The 24,623-nt window shown below is 41.2% G+C and overlaps 1 long non-coding RNA gene across 2 annotated transcripts in view; it reads right to left on the minus strand.

Annotated features, from left to right (window-relative positions):
- Positions 1-1,588: 1,588 nt before the first annotated feature.
- LOC144016767 (uncharacterized) overlaps positions 1,589-24,623 on the minus strand; it is a 45,814-nt gene continuing 22,779 nt past the window's right edge. Inside the window, exons 2-4 of one of the 2 annotated variants that reach the window (XR_013282999.1) lie at positions 20,781-20,943; positions 11,791-11,850; positions 1,589-3,516 (exon numbers count right to left, since the gene is read on the minus strand). This is a non-coding gene — a long non-coding RNA (uncharacterized LOC144016767). Of the gene's footprint in view, positions 3,517-11,790; positions 11,851-20,780; positions 21,913-24,623 lie in introns of those variants that run through there. The other variant, XR_013282998.1, reaches the window with a different exon arrangement.

A 24,623-nucleotide genomic window follows, 5' to 3' on the forward strand; every position in this document is an offset into this window, starting at 1 on the left:
GTTGTTGCAAAAGTCCAACTCTAAAACTAATGTGACATTTTTATTTATTTATTTTTTAATTGTTCCTACCGATGGAGAGTCTATTTGATAATAAATACATACTTTGGATCATGGTATATTTTTAGGGAAATAAAACACAGGCATAATAAAATTGACAGAATTATTGTTTATTCATTCTCAACATTAGGTCGTCATTCTATGAATAATGGCCAGTATTTGAAAATGTAAAACACTTTTTATTACATTTATCACATCAATGACAATGGTATATACAGCTAAATGTATTAAACTCTAGATGGCGCTCTAGAATACTGTATGCCATTCAGGGCTTCTGCTTAGTAAATGTCATTATGCATAAAATGTACAGTACTCCAAAATTATACAAAATAAATTTCCTTGCATTTTTTTTTAATGTACTTTCTACGAACATGTCTCATGTCATTTATCTTATCATGTGAGTGGTTTCAATGAAAGACGCTCACCGGATGATCAATAACTCTCATTGATGGCTTAGTGACTTTAGAGGCTTTATGGAATGAATGAATTAAAGAGCCTTTTTTTTTTTTTCTTATTTAATTGATGGCTTTTCATCAGTTCATATTTGAATCTTGATGTAATGACATCCACCAGCAGATACCAAACGTTTCACAGGCTTTTCGGCAGAGATGCGGATGCTCTTTGGACCTATTAAGACCGAATGCTCAGTGGTGCCATTCTCTGTCACTCAAATGTAAGCATTCAACTCTTTTTTTTTTTTTTTTTACAGACTTTTTAATCGCTTCATGTTCCTGTTTGCTGAACGTTATTTGGGGTTTATTAGACTGGCAAGTTGTGCACTCACTCCCATTTTAACGTGTTTGGCTGTGATTGGTTCATTTTGAACGCAGGCACATGGCAGGTTACGAGGGTGTGCACACTTGCGGAACATTTGCTTCGAAATTTGTTTTCGAAATGAGGAGTTGCGCAATACGGGCTTTGAAATATTCATCTCAGTACAATTGATTTCTATCAAAAATAAAAAATAAAAAAAAATGGTATTTTAATAGGGGTGTGTAGACTTTGGGCACCATTAAGGTCATCTTGACACTTAATACCGAGCACATGTGACAGCTTGGATGGGAAAAAATTATTTTTTTGTTCTGCTCATGCATTTCGCTGGATAGGAGGGTCAAATTATTAGGAACAGCTCTCAGGTTGACGCAACAGTCCATCACAATTAATAATTACCTTATTGTCATACCTCACTGATTGTGTCAAATCAAAACTGAGCATTATTTTTTCTTTTCAAAAGGCATATTTAAAAAAAAAAAAAAAATGCATCTTTTGATTGAGATGCCACAGATGCACATAATTGATTGTCCAAAGTTTTTTTTTTTTTCTTTCCCCAAATGAAAAATGCAAACGTAAATGTTTTGCTGGGTAACAATACAGCTGCGAGGACAACAAAATTATTTCCTCGAGTGCTTTAATTATCATCATTGTTCTGTTTTTTGTTGTACAGCAAATAAATTATTATTACTACTATGCTACACGACAGAAGAAAATGCGTTCAAATTCCAGTGAAAAGAATAAATGAGCAACACACAACTTTATTTTCATACCTTTTATTAAAATCTTAAGCAAAAAAAAAAAATCTCACGGTTAATAAGTGACTTTACCCGCTGGTCGTCGGTGGGCGTCGGCGTCAAGTCCACCCGGTGACGTATTGCTGCCCTTCAGGGAAGGCAGTAGGTTGTATAGTTATCTCCTGATTGGGCAACATCACTACCCTGAAACCACACAACCTACTACCTCACCCCGTACGAACATCAGGAGGAGCACAGCGGGACACCGCATGCAAACTACAAACAAAAACTCGACGACGACAATCAAAACGTCCTGTGCAGAGGAAACAAAAAAAACGCCACAGCATAACAAAGGTCACCGAGTGCAATGAAGCTAAAAGGTGCAGTTGCAATGATCCGCCATTGGGAGGCGCTGCAGTGTAGAGAACGACGTCGGTTGGTCCTGTGAGGGTGTCCGTCCAATCAGCAGACGACATTACAGTCACTTCAGGAAAGACAGTAAGTTGTATAGTTATCTGACAGGAAGGGTGTGACCCTAAAACTATACAACCTACTACCTCACCCCAAAGGACAGTCTGGCAATAATATTCGATGCATCCGCCGATTCACGCTGCGCACCCGCTTTGACAAAACACAAACATGTTACTCGATGGCCGTTTTACCACCGGATTGAGTGACATAAGATTACTGTTATCGTCACAATATTTGAAGAAATTCTACATTTATGTTTCTGTATCATTTCAGTAATTCCACTTGTACAAACAGATCATTTTCAATTTAACCCCTTCGGGACCACAGATGATCACAGTGGACATGACGTATTTGCATGTCTAAACCAATACAAACGCATCATTCGGATGACGTCAAGACTTCTGGTTCGTGATTGGATCCGAGCTAACCAATCACGATCGCGAGTCGATCTGCATGATGTTCACGTTAACTCATTCACTCCCAGCCATTTTCACTTGAAGGAATCCCGGATGTTTTACTAGATTTGGACTCATTTTGCAAGGCCCACAGAATATTGTGTTCTTTTGCTATAAAAACATGGAACCCACCAAAAGAAAGATTAAAGTCTCTTCTTTCATCAGGAAAATTATATCTGTTTCCGTTTTTCAGCAATTAGCATTAGAATATAGTTAAGTTTCATCATTATTCACAAAACTAGGAAAAGAAGTTGTTGCAACATGGCCCTGGTTGGTCTCTTATACTCTGCTGCCACTTGCTGACCGTTTTGTAATAATAACTACCATTGCTTCAAGCATTCTCTTCAGTTTAAAAGTTTATTTCTATCTGTGTTTTAGCATTAGAATATAGGTAAGTTTAATCATTATTTACAAATCTATTTAGAATTGTGCTTTTTTTCAACATCTCATTTGCTCTGCTGCCACCTGCTGGCCGTCTGTGTAATAACTACCATTTCTTCAACCGTTCTTTGCAGTTGAGAGGCTGCATTAAAGCCTTCTGTATGCTTTCTAGCATTTAAAAAAAAGAAAAAGAAAACGTATAAATACGTCTTTGGGACACTTAAAACATTTAAAATAGAACGTTTTTATACGTTTTTGGGAGGAAATGAGTTAAAAATGTTACATATAAGCTTGGAAAGTTTACAACACATTACATCAATACTAGCCTGGCATCCACTATAACAAATAAAAACATGATAACCCCAATTTGTTTTCCCATGTTGTTCTTACTTGGGAAAAGAGTCCAATTAAAGTAAAAAAAAAAAAATAAAAAAAAGCCCAGCATGGGGGGGATGTGTGTCTGAAGGGGTTAAATATGAAAAAATAAAAAAATTAAAAAAGCAATATTTTCGGGCTTCATGTAATTGAGAACCAATAGTTCGAACAGTGTGACTTCTTGCTTGGTAAGCTTCACAACGTGTTTCTCACCTCCTCTGCGCCACGAAGAAGGTGCAACATGGCGCAATGTCGATGCAGCGCGTCACCTGAAAGAAGCACAGAGGGAAATCATCGTTTACTTTCAAATAGTCTTTTCGGGTCTTAGGTAACCAATTTGAATTGTTTGATAAATCGAGGACCTCGACAAACCACCCAAGAAGTCATAAAATGTTCACCTGTTGTCTCGCATTTAAATCCTTGTCAGTCTGTCCTAGTGTTTCTCTGTAGGCACGTGATGATTATTTTTTGCTATAATGTTAGCATACCACCAAAGGTTAGCATTTTTAAAAACATTTCATATATTTTATTTGGAAAAAGCACCAGTGTATACACTGTATATTTTAAAATCTTACCAACTGTTTTAGCAGCCAATCTCAATTGGTAACATAAAAGTGCTTAGCATTTTTTTTTTTAAACATGCCAGATGTTAGCATGCTAAAGTTCCCTTTTTTTTTTGGGAAAGCGGTCACAATTGGAGCATTAACCAAGACGCTATTAACTCGAAATTTCATCCTGTTCTTTGTGTGAAACAGAGACCAATGCAGGGTGGTAGAGTCGACACAAAGCAGAAGCAGAAACGCATGAATGTGGATGACCACAAATGTATCCCACCAGACATTATCTGGATTTTCTCGTGCTGACGTGACAAGTAACATGTTGTCAACGCGGGAGCAAAAAATGGAAGCCGATGGGAGTTGGCTTGGCAGGCGACGGGGGGACGGAAAATTGGCGCCGCGTTTGGTTCTGTGGTGGTGCTGATTGACTTTTAAGTTGTTCCAATTTAAAAAAAAATAATAATAAAATAAATACAAATTCTCATCGTAAACAAGAGAATTAATTTGTTCCAGGGTCTAATGTTGCCCTCATAAATTGTTTACTTTTCAGGCTGTTGGCACCATCGAAATGGAATTCCTATCTCTGTGATTGACAAACTAAATTAGCATTTTTGAGTCTGATTGTTGATCATACAGTCTACTAGATGGGGTTTAAAAAAAAATGGAATAATCGATATCGAATTGATTTTCCTTTTCAAGACCGATACTGATTCATAAAACCATGAATCGATTATTTTGCATATCTCTTTTCCCCATAAATTCTTAAAAAATTGAATTTTAAAGGACAAATTTGTTGTGTATTTTACGGTTTTCTTGAAATGTAATGTTCACATAATTTCAAAAGTATTTTCTTGCATTTATGAAAGAAAAAAAATGTTTTCACTCATTTGCTCCCAAAAACGTATAAATATGTTCTCTATTTTACATGTTTAAGTGTCCCAAAGACGTATTTATACGTTTGTTTGTTTTTTATGGAAGAGCATATAGAAGGCTTTGATGCAGCCTCTCAACGGTTGAAGAACTGTCAGTAATTATACAAATGGCCAGTAGGTGGCAGCAGAGCAAAGGAGCTGCTGAAAATTAGCTCAATTACTCTGAATTCTTAATAGATTTGTGAATAATAACGAAACAGCTATATTCTAATGATAACTGCTGCAAAACGGAAATGGATAGAAACACATTTTTTTTTCCTGATGAAAATAAGACTTTATTCTTTCTTTCTTTTTGTAGGTTCCATGTTTTTATAGCAATAGAACACAATAGTCTGTGGGCTTTGCAAAATCAGTCAAAATCCAGTAAAACATCCGGGACTGCTTCTGTGAAACTGGCTGGGAGTGAATGAGTTAATCCATATTGGATTGAAGTGAATCAAATCGGAATCGAGGAGATTAGAATCGATATCCAGCCCCGCAGTCGATATTTCATGCATAAGACCCCAGACTTCATGATTCAGAAGTGACGGTTGAGGCATGCAGTCCTGTCAGGCTGCTGACTGGACATCGCTCATTCTAATATAGTGGCTGGCTCCGAATCCAGTCTGGGCCCCCGCGTCCGCTTTCAAGTCGAGCCAGTTGCTATCATCCAGTGACAGGAAAATGTTGCACGAAGGCACATTAATGCAAGCATGCATGCGTGTGGCTCTTACAGGCTAAAAACATCCCCCCCCCCCCCCCCTTTTGCTGTGAGCGCTTCGTGGAAGCGTGCAAAGTCAGCAAAGACGGCTCAGACGCGTGAAAGCCGAGCGCTTGTAACCGATATCCCTCTTTGGCCGCCCGGGCAACCTCGGCGAGCAGCTGACCCAACTGCTTGCTTGCTTTCGTCACCTCCACGTCTCATCCTGTCACCCAAACGCGCGCCGGCGGCTACATCCGAATGCGCCACACACGACGGGGAAGCCAAAAACGACTCTAGCGGCCGCCGCACACAAGTCTGGCACGGTTTAAAAAGCCACTTTAATCCAATCACACTTAAGTCTTAAGTGCTATCGATCAATACTCGGTCTCAGTGCAACAACAGGACAAAGTGAAGTGCTCTAACCTTGTAATGTGATCTATGGGCTTCTTGGGTCAGTGCGGTGGGGCAGCTTTAGCATCTTTGGGATGTTTAGACAGACAAAATGTCCGCAACATCTTCTCCTCCGCTATCACAACAGAATTAACTCATTCACTGCCATTGACGGAAAAAGAAGTCAAATGATGCATTTTTGGGCTGGCAGTGAATGTGTTAAATAGCTACTATGGCTTATTGGCTTTCCAGCCAAAACTATCCATCATCCATCCATTTTCTGAACCGCTTATTCCTCACAAGGGTTGCGGGGGGTGCTGGAGCCTATCCCAGCTGGCTATGGGCAGTAGGCGGGGTACAGCCTGAACAGAGACGAACGACCATACACACTCACAAGCACACCTAGGGACAATTCGGAGCGCCCAATTAACCTGCCATGCATGTCTTTGGAAAACCACATTTTGCAACTTGCTGTCGACTGAAAATGACATCACAAGGGCTCAGGTAACCAATCACAGCTCACCTGTTTTCTAGGTTTGGTCATGTGACATTCACAAGCTGAGCCGTGATTGGTTACCTGAGCCCTTGTGATGTCATTTTCAGTCGACAGCAAGTTGCAAAATGTGTTTTTAAAGGTGATAATTGTACGTGAAAAACAATGAAAATATCCCATTTATTATCGGCAAAATATTAATGTTTGGCTAAATTACTAAAAGCATGGTGAGCTCCCCCCGAAAAAAAAAATCCACAGGCGATCCACAGGGGGACAATGCGCACAATGTCAGACAGGCTGACCTCTCAGTCACCTACACATGAGGCAGATATGGTTGAACTTTGAGGAAATGTGTGAAAAAATCTGAATTATTATCGTGTGCACCTCATGCGAGCCTGTCGAACAGCGAGATGAACGGGGGGGGGGGGCGGCAACTTAGCCTCCCAACCCGGCAGGGCCGTAAACATGCCAGGTGAAGTGGGGCGGGATTACGGCGAGCTAGCCTGTTCCTCTGCGGCCCCACGGCCATATCTTTGGAGCGTCGAGAAAAAAAAAAAAAAGAAAAAAAAAAAAAAAGAGGAAAAACGAGCCCGATGATTGTAATGACAAGGCACGCAGTGGGGGTCACCCGGACCAGTCAAGCCAGCCCGCTCTTGGCAGCTGCTTCTCATTTCTCACACGCTGCGTACAGTCACATGTACACAAAGGACTTTTGAACACACACTTGTGTGGGATGCAAACAAGGGCGTGTGAGTACAGTTTGCTAGACTGGATTTGTAAAGGGTGTGTATACATGGAAAAGTAATGCACACAGTAGGAAAAACGACCACATCCTCGAAAAATTATCATCTGTAATTAAAAAAAAAAAAAATGTAGAGCAATGAAGATCAACAGACCTGAAAAGCGTGTGCCACTTGTTGCTAGGCAGAGTTTATTCAGGAAATGATTTCCAAAACAGCAATAAAATGTTAAGGCCAATGACACTGACACACTTGACCTTTTCAATTACACAGAGTCCTCGAGTTACGACCGAGTTCCGTTCCTAAGCTGGCAATGTAACCCGAATTTCGACTTGAGTCCTCGCATAACCCGTTTTTGTGGACGGACAGTTGTATATCCCTCCAGCCAATCGCAGAGCGGGGGGGGGGGGGGGGGGGGGGGTTGGGCGTGTCACTCACTGTCTGCATTCGGGGCCGGGCGAATTTGTCGGCTGCATGACGTCACTCCCGCGGCAACTTGACAGCACGCAAGGATTTTTTTTTTTTCCACTCACTCACTAACTCACTGAAGAAAAAAATAAAATTCTGTCTCCCTGTAGACAGTAAGTGAACCCCCCCACCCCACCGTTCTGCGATTGGATGGTGGGGTAAACAACTGTCTGTCCACAAAAACACAAAATACAGGCTGGGGGAGTGGGGGTTTAGGACAAAAACACCACCACACATTAACAAAAGCCCAGAGGTGTACATTGAGAAGGAGTTCATGTGTATATATCATGTATTTAAAACATATTTGCGCGACCCTGGAAGAGCCGTAACCAATATTTCGTGTTTGATGCCGGCTCGGCATGCAGTGAACATCAGTAAATGTCGTGTACAAGCAAGACACAAGATGCTGCATCCAAAGTCGTATATTTGCATCGGAAATAACCACTTTTTTTTTTAATGCAGTATTGGAACTACTCTAAAACTTAGCAATGAAATTATGAGGAATACTGTAATGCTATATAACAGTTTTGCTCACAAGTCTACATACCCCTAGATTATATAAACTTAAATGCACAAATGTACATGTTCAAAAGCTAAACATGGATTAACGACACAAAAAAATGCTTTGAATCGTCACCAAAATTCAATTTCAAAATATCATAATTGCCACCTTTAGCATTTCATGGGCATTAAGCCTTTTGCACACCATACAGTGGTGCTCATAAGTTCCATAAGTAAACTGATGAGCACAATTTAACGGTCTTTCTTGAAAATTTTCATTTTTTTTTCTCAGCATCAAAAGCACGAGTGGTATCGTTGACAATGCACGAGTTGAGTACTTGTGCTGGTGTCCCGAGTTGTCGACGCAAGTTCATTTTCAACTGTTAGTACTTCTATTGCATGATAATTTATCCTTAGAAGAACGACAACAACCACAATCCATTTAAAAGAAGCCATTTTGGACATTATCACGCGAGGGCTACGTGGCCTTTGGTCCATCAGAGGAAGAAGTCACATCTTGCATGCTCAGCTTTGCCCGCAGAGCTCTCACTCCGTCGGCTCGGGCAGTGCCCCATCGAGCGGCATCTGTCGCCTGCTATATTTAGCAGGGCCGCGTTCAAATAGCGACGCGCCCCCCTCGTATATATGAACTTGAGCTGACAGACGCGAACGACGCCGGAGCGGGCAGCCTCGCGTCGATGGCCGTCTGTAACCTTGAAGAGCTTGATTACCGTTCCGTTTACGACGGAGCCGCCGCCGAGGGTTAGTTAGCAGCTTACGTGGCCTGGGAGCGCAGCGCGAGCTAAAAACCGCAGCGAGGGCCGCTATTGCGAAGCTTGGCAGCAGCCATCAACTCCGGGCCTGCTGCCAAAATCAAGCGCGATATAAAGTAATGTACCCTGATGAAGCCATTTTCATAATTCCCCCCCGCCCCCAATCCCCCAACTGTGTGTTGGACAAGGACGGCGTTTGTGGAATTGCTTGGCATCACGTCGATGCACACTTGTGCCTACGCGCGTTCTGTGCGTCATTGCCGCGGGGCGGTCGGCGCGATAAGTTACATGTTGCATGCCATCTGCTCGCTATAGGGTGAGGGTTTCCGAGATCACAGATATGCCCCAGAAAACATCGTGCTTACACAAAAAAAACATTGATAATTCATCCCGTTAACACAATATGGATGCCGCACCGCCCCATATGTGCACATGGAGCCCCAATATGGAGCCAAAGGCGCCTTCCTGACCCGCAGCGTTAAGTAGGTCTTGATGGGGAGCTTTGCGATTAGTGATAGACCGATATGGTTTTCTCAAGGCCGATACGGATACAGATTATTAGTAGTCAAGGAGGCCGATAACTGATATTTCAAGCCGATATTCATTTGTAGTGAAATACTTAAAAAAATGAAACATTTTCTTTTCAACTATATTGACACATTTGTTAAAAAAAAATTAGAACAAAAATTGCAGGGAGCTTCCAGGGTCATTGGCATGTGTTAAGTTAAATTTAAAAAAAGAAATAATACAAATTAAAAAGCAAGTAAATAGATCCCTACTGTAAATAAGGTAATAAAGTTAAAATTTCAATATAATTTCTTGATTTATTATTATGTTTGTTTGTTTTTTTAAATAAAAATGTCGGGAGTTCTATTTTTTTTTTTTATAAAGCGGAAATTTAAAACGATCCATAAATGAAAAGTTCCCTGCATCTCACTGAGTGACAAACGCTTGTTAGGGTTCGAAAAACATTTCAAAAGATCTTCGCAGTGAAAAATATTCTGAAAATGTTCCAAATGTGTTTACGACAAGTAAAAACTGTCTGTGAACTTCTTACAATTCCTGATGAAAACCCAAAGTTCGCTACGTTCACAAGTATTCACTGCTCAGTGATATACCAGCTTCAACGGCCTTCAGATTTCAAAAATGGCAGATGCCGATATTTGTCAAAATGCCAAATATCGGCACCGATAATCGGTCCGGCCGATAATTAGTCTATACCCTATTTGCTATACTTTACACAAAGAGTCTATATCAGCAAGTGGCAACAAACATTCAGTGGAGCCTCCTCGACCAAAATTCTGTAGTTTTTTTTTAAGTTTGTTTTTAAGTCACAAAAGGTAACAAATCTCTTCAGCTCAGTTAACATCACAATTACTCTGTAGAGTACAATATAAATACAGAGGTTCCTGAGAATTATCATCTTTCATAACATTTTTTTTTTTTTTGCTTTGACTTGAGATACATTGCGTGTTTATAACTACAAAGTTTTGCCTTAGTATGTCCATTTAGCTAAACGCTAAAAAAAAAATAAATGTTAAACCCCATAAACAAGCTTAAGAATAGCATCGTGTTGCGGTGTTAAACGAGGCAGACAACATGACAACACTCAGAGGCGTTTATTATTTATGCTCTCCGAAAACTACAAAAATAACTGCAGCTTACTCTAGACTGGCTCCATCTATATACGCGTTTATATTATACTGCCCCCAGGTGGCCACAACACATACACCAGAAGGAGCAGCTCAATGGCCAATAAATTGAAGTATAAATGTGGCAAAAAAACCCTCTTACTTTCTTACATTCTAATTTATGTACATACATAAGGTACACACATATAGATTATTACAATAACTATACGCAACATAACACTTCACTAATAAAACACCACAAGGTGACAGTATTGCCATGCAGATTTCATATTGTTTTGTAATTTTATTTAGTTAGTAGGAAATGGCATTTTTTGCCTAAGAGTCAAAATAATACTGGTAACTTCAAAAACATTTCCATCAAGTGTAAAATTGAGGGGAAAAATAAGAATGAACAGAAGATTGAAGATGAAACCTTTTCTTAAGCATGGAAATAGGAAATATTTAGCTTTAATTAAAAACTCATAAACTGACATCTTTGTATAAATACCGAGGCAGCAACACTTCTGTGTGCCTGCTATTGTTAATATCAGCACATTTCTCACAATTTTGCTACCAAGCTGCACTTTTCTGCACAAACACACACACACCACCCTCGTCTTAACTCACCCTGAACCCGGCGCAACCCAAGTAAAACCAAAATCAGCAACATTTCCCAAACACAAGACACTATGCTAAATAATTTAGAGGCCAAATCCTTCCTTGTGGCCATCTTTATTTCTATCACACACACATTACATTTGCTATGAAAAAAAAAAAAAAAAACCCTCATGTGACTTTCTTTTTTTAACAAGAGACACGCTGCAGTGCAGAGAAGTTGGGAGGATCCCGAGTAACATCTGCACATGTAATCAAACGCCTGGCACTTAAGCCAAGCTCGCTGGAGGCTGAGGGGGCGGAGCCCGAGGTTAGCGAGTGCACGGCGGGAGAAGTGAGGCGCGAGCTGACGCAGGGGCGCTGCGGTTCGGGGTGGAGACAGGTACATTTGACAGGGCGCTTGAGTGCAGTTTACGGAGAAACGGAAGGCCGCGCTACGGGGATAAAAGCAGTTAAAAGACGGGCCCCGTTTAAAAAAAGGACCCATTTTGCCGTCCTCCTTTCACCCACCCGCTGCCCGACTAGCTTGGCAGCGCCACACGAAATGGCGGTGCTGGAAGGCAAGAGAGTGGCAACCATTTCCTAACAGAGCGGAGGGCGGGCTGCGCCTGGTGGCCAATTAGGGGTGCACCCTGAGCGCTATTACGCACGTTAAAGATGATGTTTTTGGGGGTCTAATGACAAGGCAAGAAGCAATAAGACAGAATGGCGGCATTTTCACAGCAGTTGGCGATGCAGTCGAACAACCTTGGGGTACTTACGACAGAAGGTGCGTCAGTGCCACAGCTTTGGGCCTCTCGACGACGTTCGGACTCAACTTCCTGAAAAGAGACGAAAAGAGAGTAAGCTACGGCAGCCCAGAGAAGACAATTTAAAGGCGCGAGTTTGGTGTCTGGCTAGCTAGCCTGGAAACACTAACAGCACGGTGCAGTGTGGATCAGTAAAGCATGATAAGTTAAATAATGTGATATCATGCTCGCAGTTTAGAAAAAAAAACAAAAAGTGCTGCATTAAAACAATTTAGGCCAACTAGCGAACCAACTAATTAAAAAGTTATGTTGTTACCATCCATTCAGAAAATAGCAAAACTCAGTGATTGATGTCTTAAATGCATAATGCAAATATGGAGGTCTACTGTATTTGTGCTAGCTTGTTTATATAGCATTGGTGGTACTTTACTCACAAACATTGAGGCAGCCATAGCTAACTAACATATTTTCAAATCTTACTCGACTAACTCTACATGCTAACCAATTAGTAAGAGCATATTTGCCTATAATTCCCTTTCACTTAATATGTATCACTGTATCAATAAAATGTGAATGAAAAAAGCACCTAAATAGGATTTTTCTTGTTTGTATAATTGTATTCCAAAAATGTTCAAACACAATATGAGCATTTACGCTATTAGGCTAAGAATTTGTTTTCCTGATAACCATATAAATGGTTAAGTATTGACATTGTATCCTCAGCCAACTTTTTTTTTTTGGTTATATATTTAAGTGAAATACAGACAATTCACAGTTTGTGAGTCACATTTTATTTATTTATTTTATTTTTTTTGCTGTGAACATATCCTCAGCTTTTCGCTTAAAAACTACTAACTTCTTTGCCGAATCGCTTCATATTTTTGGCCTTTTTCTTCATTACCCAAAGACACCACAAGATGGTGTCGAAGCCTAGCTAATAGGAAAGTAGTAATGGTGTCAAGAAGTATGTTAAGTCCCCCCCCCAAAAAAATGACAGAAAATTTGAAAGAAAGACCAATATATTCTAATGTAGTATTACTCCTTGAAAAAAACAAAAATCTTCTATTCTTCCAATTTCTAGTTCCTGATCATGAAATGGCCACAAGAGGGTGGCCGATAGTAACGGTACCTTAAACTAAGGCTGGTATCGATACTCGCCCGTCTCTACTTTTGTATGTTGAGAAGGAGCTAAGTTTAGCTTACCTTTTTTACATTTTTGAATCATAATTTACAGCATATTTACCTATTTAAACTATAAATATAAGCAATTAAAAAAAAAAATTGTAGCAGGGCTCATGTTTACTGGATTTGCGTTATCCTGTTTATATTTACTAATTGTCAGTCTTTTGTGGAAGTAACCAAATAAGGTTACAGACTTAACAAAATTCAGAACTCCCCATTATAATCCAAACAATACAGCAGTGGACGGCAACTGCGAGGCACTCCGCAGGTCTGTGCATTCTTGCTGTACAGTACTGCAAGCAGGCCTCCACCCTCGCCCTCTATCAGACGGTACGTGCGGTGCAGACAGTCTGGCGACGCCGCCAACCCGGGGGTGGGCACGAGAGGGGCTTTGTCATGTGCCTCAGACGAGGTCATGCGCATCACAAACGAGCACATGTGGCACACACAGCAAGTTCCGAGTCTGAGCATTTTGACACATGCATGTGTAAGGTGCCGCCGCACGCCGAGGCCCGGTCCAACTCGAGGCCGTCCGCGGAGGACACTGCCAATTAAGAGGCCTTCACCGAGTAGGTGATAATTCCGTACAGGGACGCTAATTGCGGCAGCGGGGCACGGCCTTGCTGCGGAGGCTCTTTTATATATTGTTTGGAACGTTTATAATTACAGTTCAGCGCCTTGGAGCGCCGCCAGCACAAGTTTATAGACTCATGAGTAACCCAACTCCCGCGGCCCATGGAGACAGATTCATGTCCATAGCTCAATGCACTCAATGCACTCTGTGTAGAGCACACACACAAGCGTGCGCGTCTGCGTGCGTGCTTATGACTCGAGAACCATGAGCAAGGACTGTATGTGCAGCACTGAATCTACATATATCACGTACAGCAAATGGCAGTGTGAGAAAACACGTTACTTACATTTCAAATAATTACAAGAAAGGAAACGAACCACTTATCAGTTACAGCGTTCAAGGAATAAGGAACAAGCAGTCCTCAAGAGCACTCGGCAGCTCACTCACCACCAAGCGGGAACAAAATTAATGCCAGATAGCCGAGGTACAGTACATCCCTAACCTCCGACGATAGCAGTGAGTGTAATACGGAGCAACTAATAGAAACATGAGAATGCAGATTAGGAACACTTGTGGTTGTTACAACACTCCAGTAGAACTAATTTGATTTGGAATAAGATTAACTCTTTGACCGCCAAAAACGTTTAATGACGTATGCTAAAATCCTAATGAATGCCGCCATAAACGTTAATTGACGTTTACTGAGGTTTTTTTGGGGGGGGTTTTCCCCCTCAATGAGCAGTTTAATGTCTTGTGCAGCACTGCCTGCTCAATGGGTTGTGGAATCAAAAGCACCCACTAACTATGGCCAGCAGATGGCAGCATTGTATCTCTTTTCAATGGGCTCGCGGTATATGAAATTAAATGAAATACGACTGATATGATGAAATTGAACGTTTTTTAAGGATGATGTGAATGATCAAAGCCTTTGTCACATTAAATCTAATTCACAGAGCATCAATAAACAAAAAAAAAATAGTGTCTAAGTCACTGTTGTGCAAAAATGTACCTTTTCAATGTCACTCAAATTACCTATTTTTGAATGGTGATTACTAAAGAATAGAATAAGATAGAAACATACTTTTTTATGTTTATGTAGTCGTAGCTTACAATATTTTGTTTGCCTTCAAAGATGAGTGAAAATGCTCGAAATCGGCTGGCATTGTTGCGGTTGTTTTTTGGATAATATTTGGCAGTCAAAGAGTTTAAAAAAAAAAAAAAAAAAAAAAAAAAAAGTTGTGGGGAAATTTTGTCGGTCACTATAAGCAAAAGAACCGTATTTGGTAACCTTATATCATTGGCAAAAAAAAAAAAAAAAGTTCATTCACAACATGTCTATATTGGACAAATTGGGTTAATCAATCAATGTACAATAACCTTTTTTTTTTTTTTTTTGGGGGGGGGTACTCTAATTCTTTCATTAAAGCTAGGAATTAAAAGAAAAATTCACAATATTTTGTATTAGAAAGTATCCAACTTTACAACGGAGAAAAATCATCTGACTTTTGTGACTGGCAATGTAAAAACTAAAAAAATAAAAAAATAAAAACAAATTAAAAAAGGGCTGTTATCAGCCAATTAAATCCACCCTGGTTTTGAGTATGAAAAACGTAACTTTTTAGCAAGTAAAGCAGTAGAGATAAGAGACTAATTCATTCTGTAACCACGTTGTAACTCAAAACGCATACTGTTCTCGATGCATCATTATAAATCCCACTTTTTTTTGGCAGCCCTGCTCCGATGCAGCAAACAATCACATTGCAGCAGGACGTGCCCTGCCTAGAATCCAAGCTCATAACTCAGCTCATCAGGATAATATTGGCCATTCTATGCAGGATCAAGAATATATGACCGTTACATGAGTTGCTGCAGTTTGTGCTGAAGACACTTTTTGAAGAATTGCTAACTAATTGTCTCTGCCAAACCTCTGCTTGTTGTGAAGTTGAGTGGCATCCGCACTCGCATTTTCGAAGCAACAAAAACAGTGAGCGACTTTTTCGGCTACAAGCACAATCAGTGTAAGAAGGCAATAAAGGTATGATATAAATATAATGATAAAAATACTAAATTTCTGGGAGATTTTCTTCCTTAATAGAATGTTTCATAAAAGGTCTAATAGGTAAAATAAACACACAAGGTGAAAACATTCTCTGCTTAGGTTAGCAAGGCTAATTGTACATTATGTCAGTGCGCAATAGCAGTGCTTGCTAATCCCTTGATATAGCAGATTTAATCCTTCTTAAAGATGGTGGCGAAACTCAAGGTGAAAGATAATTCTGCAGCGTTTGCATTTTATTTTTTATTTATTTTTTTTTACATTCGCTTGAGAAGCCCCACACTGCTTGCAATCGTATCTCCGAGTGAAACAATTTTGGCTGACTCGTCAGTTTCTGCAGGGTCCAAAAATTGTCTTGGCAACAGCGAGAGCCAAAAGCTGTAGAAATATATGAGCAATGGAAAGGAAAAGTGGAGTGGGCGCCACTCGGCGTTATCTGGACGTCGCCGTTGCCAGGCAGATAGCGGCGCTGAGAGACGCACAGCACACGTGTACGCTGGCGACTAAAGAGTCTCTTTTAGAAACGCGCACTGGAACGACATTAGCGGTCGCCGGCGCAAAAAAAAAAAAAGTAATAATACATGTAATTTGACAAATTTGCTTGGATGTTAGCTGGCGGGCCTCCAGCTGTGTAAAGCGGCCATTGAGGGCCCCTGCATCCATGTGAAAGGTCTCTTTTCAGCCCAACATGAGGTCACCATGACATCATGTTGCTGCGGTTTCGGTGGTTAAAAATCACGTGTGACCACATCCCAGCTGACATTCAGATTAACACAGACAGGAGGGAAAAGGAAAAAAAAAAAAAACAGAGGGGGCCCCCCAGTCGTCAGCATGATGGACTTAATGACCTCTGAGTGTGGTGGCAAAAAAAGAAAAGGCTGCTTGTTTTTTTGCTCCATTTTGACGCCTCTGTGCAACACATTTCGGGGGCCACTAGATTTCCTTATTTGTCCCGCTGGAATTCTCGTTCTCGCAAGAATTTGGTAAGAAACCGTACAAAAAGCTATTCACAATTTTTTGGAGACATGAGCATCGATTTTTTTTAATTTTTTTTTTTAAATGTGCTTAATTATTTATTCATGTATTTATTACATTTGCTGCCAAAGATTTCAATGGTTCAGGAGTCTCCCCCCCCCCCCGCAATACAAAATCCTAGTAAATTTTCATGGGAGCATGAAAGTCACCGATAAATTGCCATTCCTGCCAAATTTTGCGTAAGTTACACTAAAGCTGTCGCCGTTTGATACTAAGGGTTTGAAAATTTGTACAAAATCCCCAGAAATTCTGCAGAGCGCAGGTTAATTATGCCATTGCCGTTTTCTGTCCAACCACGATCATTACGCCACACCCTCCTGACGACCAGGAAAAAGAAATATTGTCCAATCATGTTTATTTTGATATTCCTAAATCTTTGTGAAGTAACTGGAATACTGCAAAAGAAATTTCTGAGAAAAAAACAAAACTTTTTTTATTTTTAAGCTGTATGTCCACTACAGAGGACATTTTTTAAAACTTAAATGCTAGGCTCAAATACAGTTAAAATAATTCAAACAAGACATTAATGTGTTCTTAAGAGTCTTATAGAAAACATGCTAACAACATTTAAAGCCTAAATTTGGTCAATAAAAAGTGTTGTACACTTACTTTTCCTCTTCCCTAAAAAGTGTTTGCACTGAGGGAAGCCATTTTCTTTTATGATGTAATCAAAGGTAGCAAAGCCCCGCCCCTACACATTTGGTATCATTGGGAAGCTGTGAATCTCCTCTATAGAGCACAAAAAGAGTTAATTCAATCGTATGCACTGGGTGGGAGATATTCAGGTTTAAAAAGGTCCACTATAGAGGACAGATTTGAATTGCTGGTAGTCAGGAGGATATTAAAAGGTATTTTTTGACAACAGGCTTCAACTTGCAACTTAATTATTTGAATGGGTTGGGTTGTCCTGGATTGGCTGGCAACCAGTTCAGGGTGTACCCTGCCTACTGCCCGAAGCCAGCTGGGATAGGCTCCAGCACCCCCGCGACCCTAGTGAGGAAATGCGGTTAAGAATATAAGGCATTGGCAAACACCGAATAATCCCGTTTTAAATAACCACAAAAAATGTGTGGTAATGAGGGTACATTTATTCATAAAAAATCCTACTAAATATGTCTTATGGTGAGCTACTATATAACTTCACTAGTGACCCATACCAAGGCAAAGGAAAATATATACATGTTATTGGGTTATTTTCCATTGACATGAGCATCACTCCAAATAAAATACTGTCGTAACCTCCTGACTACCAGCAATTCAAATTTGTCCTCTGTAGTGGACCTTTTTAAACCTGAATATCTCCCACACAGTGCATACGATTGAATTACCTCCCTTTGTGCTCTATAGAGGACATTCAGAGCTTCCCAACGATACCAAATGTGTAGGGGCGGGGCTTTGCTACCTTTGATTGCATCATAAAAGAAAATGCCTTCCCTCAGTGCTAACACTTTTAAGGGAAGAGGAAAAGTAAGTGTATAACACTTTTTATTGAACCAATTTAGGCATTAAATATTGTTTGCATGTTTTCTATGCCTCTTTAGAACACAAAGTATTGTTTGAATTATATTAATATTTGAGCCTAGCATTTAAGTTTTAAAAAATGTCCTCTGTAGTGGACACATCATAGCTTAAAAATAAAAAGGTTTTTTTTTTCAAAAAAATTCTTTTGCGGTGTTCCAGTTACTTCACAAAGATTGCGGGATATCAAAATAAACATGATTGTACAATATTTTTTTTCCTGGTAGTCAGGAGGATAATACTCCCTAAAAATATGGCTGACTTGCTGGACCTCTTATTCTTAAGAAATTCATTTACAAAAATAGTTGTGTTCTTTTGCAGCATCTCAAACATTTGCCTACATTTCGTACTACAATCCAACTAAATTCTTTGTTATGCAAAGCACTATTTCCCCAACATGACAGGTCATTTCGCAACATGGCGACTGTGCTGCACTCACAGTTGACTGTGAAAGGTTATTCGAATACTACATTAAAAAAAATAAAAAAAATGAGTGAGTCCCCCCAAAAGGTCAACTTTTACTAGCCTATTTAAACAAAGTCCTGCTTCCATTAACGAGCACGCTCCACACAGCACTGTACTGCTGATCCAGTACGAGAAGGCCCCATTCCACTTCATTAGCTACACGATCGAATTAAATCCAATACAAAAGCTGAATCCTAAAGTCTGCCTTTACAACGATTCTAACAAAAAAAAAAAAAAAAAAAAAGGCTCACTTTTGATTGACACCATTCACACCTGTTTTAATAATGTGGCTGTCATTTGAGGGTGTGTGACTGACATTGTCAATCAAAATAAAGCATCGCTTAGCCAAGGTTTCCGAGTTGGACCTCATCAGAATGCCAACGTCTCGTATCAGCATAACAAAAAAAAAAAAAAAAAAATATCGAGACACAAACATTAGGGTAAGTCCTGAATGGTTACACACACACACACACACCCATCCATACAAAAACACGCACACACGACAGACAATACACACTGCATTCTTATCCCTCGATTAATTTCCGCCGTTAAAGAAAAACACGATTTTAATTTATTTTACTAACACGACATAAATGTACTTTTTTCTTAAATTAGAAAAACAAATATCTGATGCTTCACAAATATTGTTTTTTTTAAAAAGCTTTTTTTTTTTTAATCTGGAATTCAATTAAGTTAGTGTTTTGTCAGTTAATATGGACAAAAATGTAATAAAAAATAGACCAAATTAAATATTACAAGACACGCACAAACCTAAATTTGCTGATTGCATTGTGCACTCCTGTATTCTGTGGATATGAAGGGCTTAGTATGGTAATAAAATTAGTGAATCCACAACATGACAATTCCAGTCTCATTTTTCATTAAACAATGGTATTACTAATAAATGTATTAACTTACTGGGATATTGATTCAATTCAAATAGCTGGGGGGGGAAAAAAAAAAAACAAAAACAAAAAAAAACGGTTTTCCGGAAAAGTAAAATATACACATATGCTTCTGCCTCTTAACTTGCCCATTAATATATTTTTCTTATTCTTTGCTTGTTTTGGACAAATAGGACTAATGGCATGCAGTCGTGTAAAAAAAAAAAAAAAAAAAAATCATTACACACACTTGCCACTCTCCAAGTTCATGTTCAAGTTCAAAGTCACAGAAAGGTTCAAGTTCAAGTTCAGCAACCTGCTTTTTCCTCTTATGACACTTCACATTCACTTGTCTGAAAGTAATAAGACCAAACCTTGGAAACAAAGTTCAAGGGAGGTGAAAGAAAAAAAAAAAAATTGGTCATTTCACTCCCAAAAGTGCATTTGCACATTTGTTAAATGCGCCTGCGTGTGCCTCGTGACCGTGCAGCTTCAGCACGCAGAACCTCTCGTGGGGTTTGGGCTGAGCCGGACTATAAGGTGAACTTCCACGTGAGACAGAAAGCTACGGCGTGGCGCCAGACACGTCCTCGGACGCCACCTCGCCATGGAGGCCGCGCCATGCACCAACATGCATGCCATACAGGGAGGGAGGGGGGAGGGTGGGCACATGGACGTCTGAAGTAGTTGCTGACTCCAAGTTAGTTTTATTGGATAGAACTAGGACGACATTTGCTAATAGATATTTCCAAGTAAGTCCAAGCAGAATTGTGTAATTTGACATTGTATCCATGCAAGATTTTATTTTATTTTTGAGCTTAATACCACCTACTAGCTCATGTCACATTGCTCACATTGTCCGACTCAACTTTTTATAAGCTTCATTTGGGTTTATTTCTCACAAAAAAAGCATGTATGTACAAAAGGAACAAGAAATGACGTGATTCGACAAATGCGTTGGCAAATTGGACGCTCCCTCCCACGAGCTGTGCGAAATCTTGCCATAAATGGTCAAAATCAACAGACGTGGCACGTTTTGATCCCTTTTAGCGCCAACGGGTGCGCCACGTATGCCCCTCGCAAGCTCTCTCGGCACGCGCCCGGGCCCACATCGCTCGCATGAAGTCGCACCCAGGAGCGAGGCGAGGCCTTCCCCCCCCGCATCCTCTCACCGGCGCCAGCAAACTGCTCGGGAGCCGCTCGGATATGTTACGGAAACAAAAGCGCTTCGTGCGCCATACATTCCTGTTAGCGTATTTATCAATGAACCCTCGTCGCTGTTACTCACCCGTCTTCCGAGGCGGCGGGATTCAACGACACGTTTCGCCGCTCTCGCGTCCTCCGCCCGTCTCTCGCTCCTCTTCTTCACTCCGTCTCCCGGTGGCGAGCCGCAATCTCAGCTCCGGGTCTGGCTGCCTCCTTCCTCCTGCCGCCCCAAGTTCAAGTTCGGCCTGTAACAATAGGAGGCCATGAGGCTGCTGTGCCAGTGCGCGTGAGGAATGTTAGCAAATAAAAAAATGCAGTGATCTGATGTATGCGAAACCGGACGTGGCGTGACCCGTTCCGGTCGGGTTTTACGGCATGACTTGTGGAAAAAAAACAAAAAAAACACACAAACAAAAAACGGTTTATACGCTCCCGAAAGATGCTCCCTCTCCGTCTCTGGCGAGATGCATTCACATCTTGAGGGAAGACTGGCAAAAGTATTCAAAGCTGCAGCCTGGCCTGCTAAAATGTAAGCACACACACACACAAACACACGCACACACATGCGCACACACGAGGCTCGAAGTGCACAAAGTGGCCACAACATACGAGGAAGACCATCTGATGCAAGAAAAAAACCCTTTCTCCTAAAAATAAATAAACGCACAATTCCTAACGTTTTCTATCCCTCGTCGCTTTTTGCCCTCTTTTGTTCGCTCTTGGCACCCATCCCAGAAACGCGGCTGTGGCGGCTCGACTCAGCCCAAAAGCCGCTCGTCCGCCTGCGTGTCGGGGAGTTGTGCGGCGCGGAAAAGGAGGACAGGTTGAGCCGAGGAGGAAGAGGAGGGGTTGGGGGGGGGTTAATGCTGGATCTCCTCGACGATCAGCTTCGCCATGGTGGTGGTGGTGGTGGTCCTCGGGGCAACGTGCAGGTTATATACCCCCCCGTACAGCTAGCAATGGCGGCGGTGAGAAAATTCCATTTGTGATCCAAATCCTCACAAAACATACAAAAATAATAAAAAATTTTCTGCAAATAAAATGTATGAAAATGCATACTTTGAAGTAGCAAGATCCAAAAGAGCGGGAATCGGGAAGGGGGAGAAAAATGTGTGCGCTGAAAAAAAGTGGGGGGAAAAAAAAAAAAAGGGCCTCGTGGAGGAGCAACTTGTTGCAAGAGCTGCAAGTTGGAGGCAGAGGGTTAAAATCCAAGCGAAGGGGGGGAAAAAAACTCTGTGCATGGAAGGGCGGGCGGGAGAGCGACAGCGGCGGGGAGGCCCGGACTGTAGAAATAGCAGCAGACTAAACCCCCCACCCCCCACCCACGCCACTTCTCTCTCTCTCTCTCTCTCTCTCTCTCTCCCTCTCTCCCTCCCCCTCTTTCTCTCCCACTCCAAGTCTCCCCCTTGCGTGAGGCTGGAGCAGAAAGAGAGGCGCGAGCAAAACCGAGTGCAAAAGAAGCGCCAGGCAGGGAGAGAGGGAGGAGGAGGAGACTGATGATGCAATAGGAGGCGTGGCCAGCAGGGAGGAAGGACAGAGCGAGGCTAGAAGAGAGCAGAAGGAGAGAGGGAACGACACGCCCACCCCCGGGAGTTGCGCAGACGCAGTGCGACCGTCGGCCGCCATAGTGGCATCCGGTACAGCATCTCCCCCATGTAAAAAAAAAAAAAAAACAGAAAGGGAGGGGCGGGAACGGGAGACAAAGTGGACCCCGAAAACACTTCTGTTAAAAAAAAATAAAAATAAAAATAAAAAAAAAATCCCCCCCAAAAAATGAACCAAAAACATGCATTATGTTGCCACACACCTACACAGGAAAAAAGATAAGCTTCCAGGAGTTTATTTCAGGAACATGTGGCCGAGAGCACACAGTCGTCCGCCCCCCACCCCCTACCCCCCCCTTGTCCCCGGCCGGCCTTGTTGTGTCACCGCCAAGCGAGCTGATGGCTTGCAGCCTCTCGGCTGCTGGCGCCCAGTCAAAAAAGGCCGCCGATAAGCGCTTTTCTTTTCGATTTCGGGGGGCTGGACGTGCACAGGAGGAAAAACAGCTGCCCCGCTTTGCACTCAACAGACGCCGAGTCGGTTCCTCCAAAATAAGAGCGACAGACGATTATTTGCCACGATTATTCTCGAATATTCTTTGTTGTTAGCACACTAGCTCCCCCACCCCCCACATCCCCGTTGTCCTTGAACCCCCCCTCCCCTTCCCTCCTCCCTCCGCTCCTGCTCCTCTCGCCTCAAGCTCCCCTGCCACCTCAGCCACCAGCGTTTGGCTTTTTCCACTCTTGTGGTACATTACTGTAACCCTATTGTGCGACTCCCCTGCCTCTTTTCGGCTCAGTTTAAAAAAAAAAAAAAAACGCACACACAGCAGAGCTCGTAGCTAGAGTGTGTCGGTCAGTAAGGGGGACGACGCACCTCGCGCAAACGGACAAGGTGGGATTCTCGAGCTTTTTCTTACTTTTTATTCTGTGAACGTTCTTGTGTTGTTTTTTTTGTTTTGTTTTTTGTGGTTGCGTTTATAGCGAGGCTCGGTCTCGGCACAAAGACCACCACGACGACGCACTGCCGGTTTTGTCGTAATCAGCATCGATGAAGCTGATCACAAAAACGCGTTCGTCCAGAGTCTGTTTTGAGGTTGCGTGTGTGCGCTTGTGTTCTAATGCACAGTCAAGGATGCAGCGTCGCTCGCGGGGCCCCGCCGTGTCAGCACATTTCAGCTCCACGTGCACACTTTTTGAAAACGTCTCCAGACATGAATGACTGAACAAAAGGCGTTAGTTCGCCAATAACTATTTTTAGAATGATGTTATTTATTAAGATGGTCATAATAGAATATAGAAAGTGAGTCAAATGTGAGGGCCTGAATGTGAAGCAAAAAAAAAAAAAAAGAAGATGGCGCCCGTCGTGTCATTGAAAGTTTTGCAAACTTTCGGCTCGGGACCCAAAACGCCATTCAACTTTCAAATGGGTCACTTATTGATCATTAAGCATACAATTTGGTGGTAATGGAAAATAAGACTTAATATTTTTTTTGTAATAAAATTACTATTTGTACAAATTATATACCAGTCACTAATCTAAATATTATTTTATCATAGTTTATTATATTTATTTCCAAATAAGACATTTTAATATCTTGCTGTTAATTCAATTTAAAGCATATAAAAACTAAAATAAAATTATGAGGAATTTAAAATCAAGGATGGACTTTAGGTGTGTCAACATCATTTACAGAAAATGATGTAAATAGCATTTTTTTCATATCTCAATGAAGATTTGTTCATCTAATCTTTTTTGCTGTTGTGATTATTTTTTTTCTCCCTTCTCCGAGCTGTTTGTATTCTTTCGTGTGCTGCTGCTCCTGATTTTTTATTTATTTATTTTTTCGGTCTTATGCTATTATTCGACTGAATTTGTTGATTGGCTGTGATAAGTCACATGCTTCTACTGCGGTTTTGGGCACCAAATATGCATCCTTGGCCAGATAGGGTATTTTTGTAAATGTTCCTCTCTGAGCTTTTCTTTTGGTGTTTGGAGATATTAAAAAAAAAAAAAAAAAAAAGTGTAAGCAATCCTATTTTTGCATTTGCTAACCTTTTTAACTTTATGGAGAAAAAAAAAGCAGTGTTGAGGCTGATGTAATAAGCTCATTCTTTTGGGTATGATGCAGGGATGAAAACAGATTTGTGTGTGCAGTGATTCTCAACTCGTGTTGGTAGGCCGCCACCCACTTACAGCAAATCTAATTCAATTAGTTGATTTAATCTGCGTCCAAATGTGAGGACTTTTACATTAAAAACATCCTATTTTTAGGTGATGACAAAGGAAACTTGCTCCAGTTGAGCGACTGTGACCAGTTGGTGCTAAATAACAAAAATGTGACTAGAGGGTTTTGAAATGTACTCGTTTTTTTTTTTAAGTG

This window comes from Festucalex cinctus, chromosome 3 (genome assembly GCF_051991245.1).
Source record: "Festucalex cinctus isolate MCC-2025b chromosome 3, RoL_Fcin_1.0, whole genome shotgun sequence".
Taxonomy (NCBI): Eukaryota; Metazoa; Chordata; class Actinopteri; order Syngnathiformes; family Syngnathidae; genus Festucalex; species Festucalex cinctus.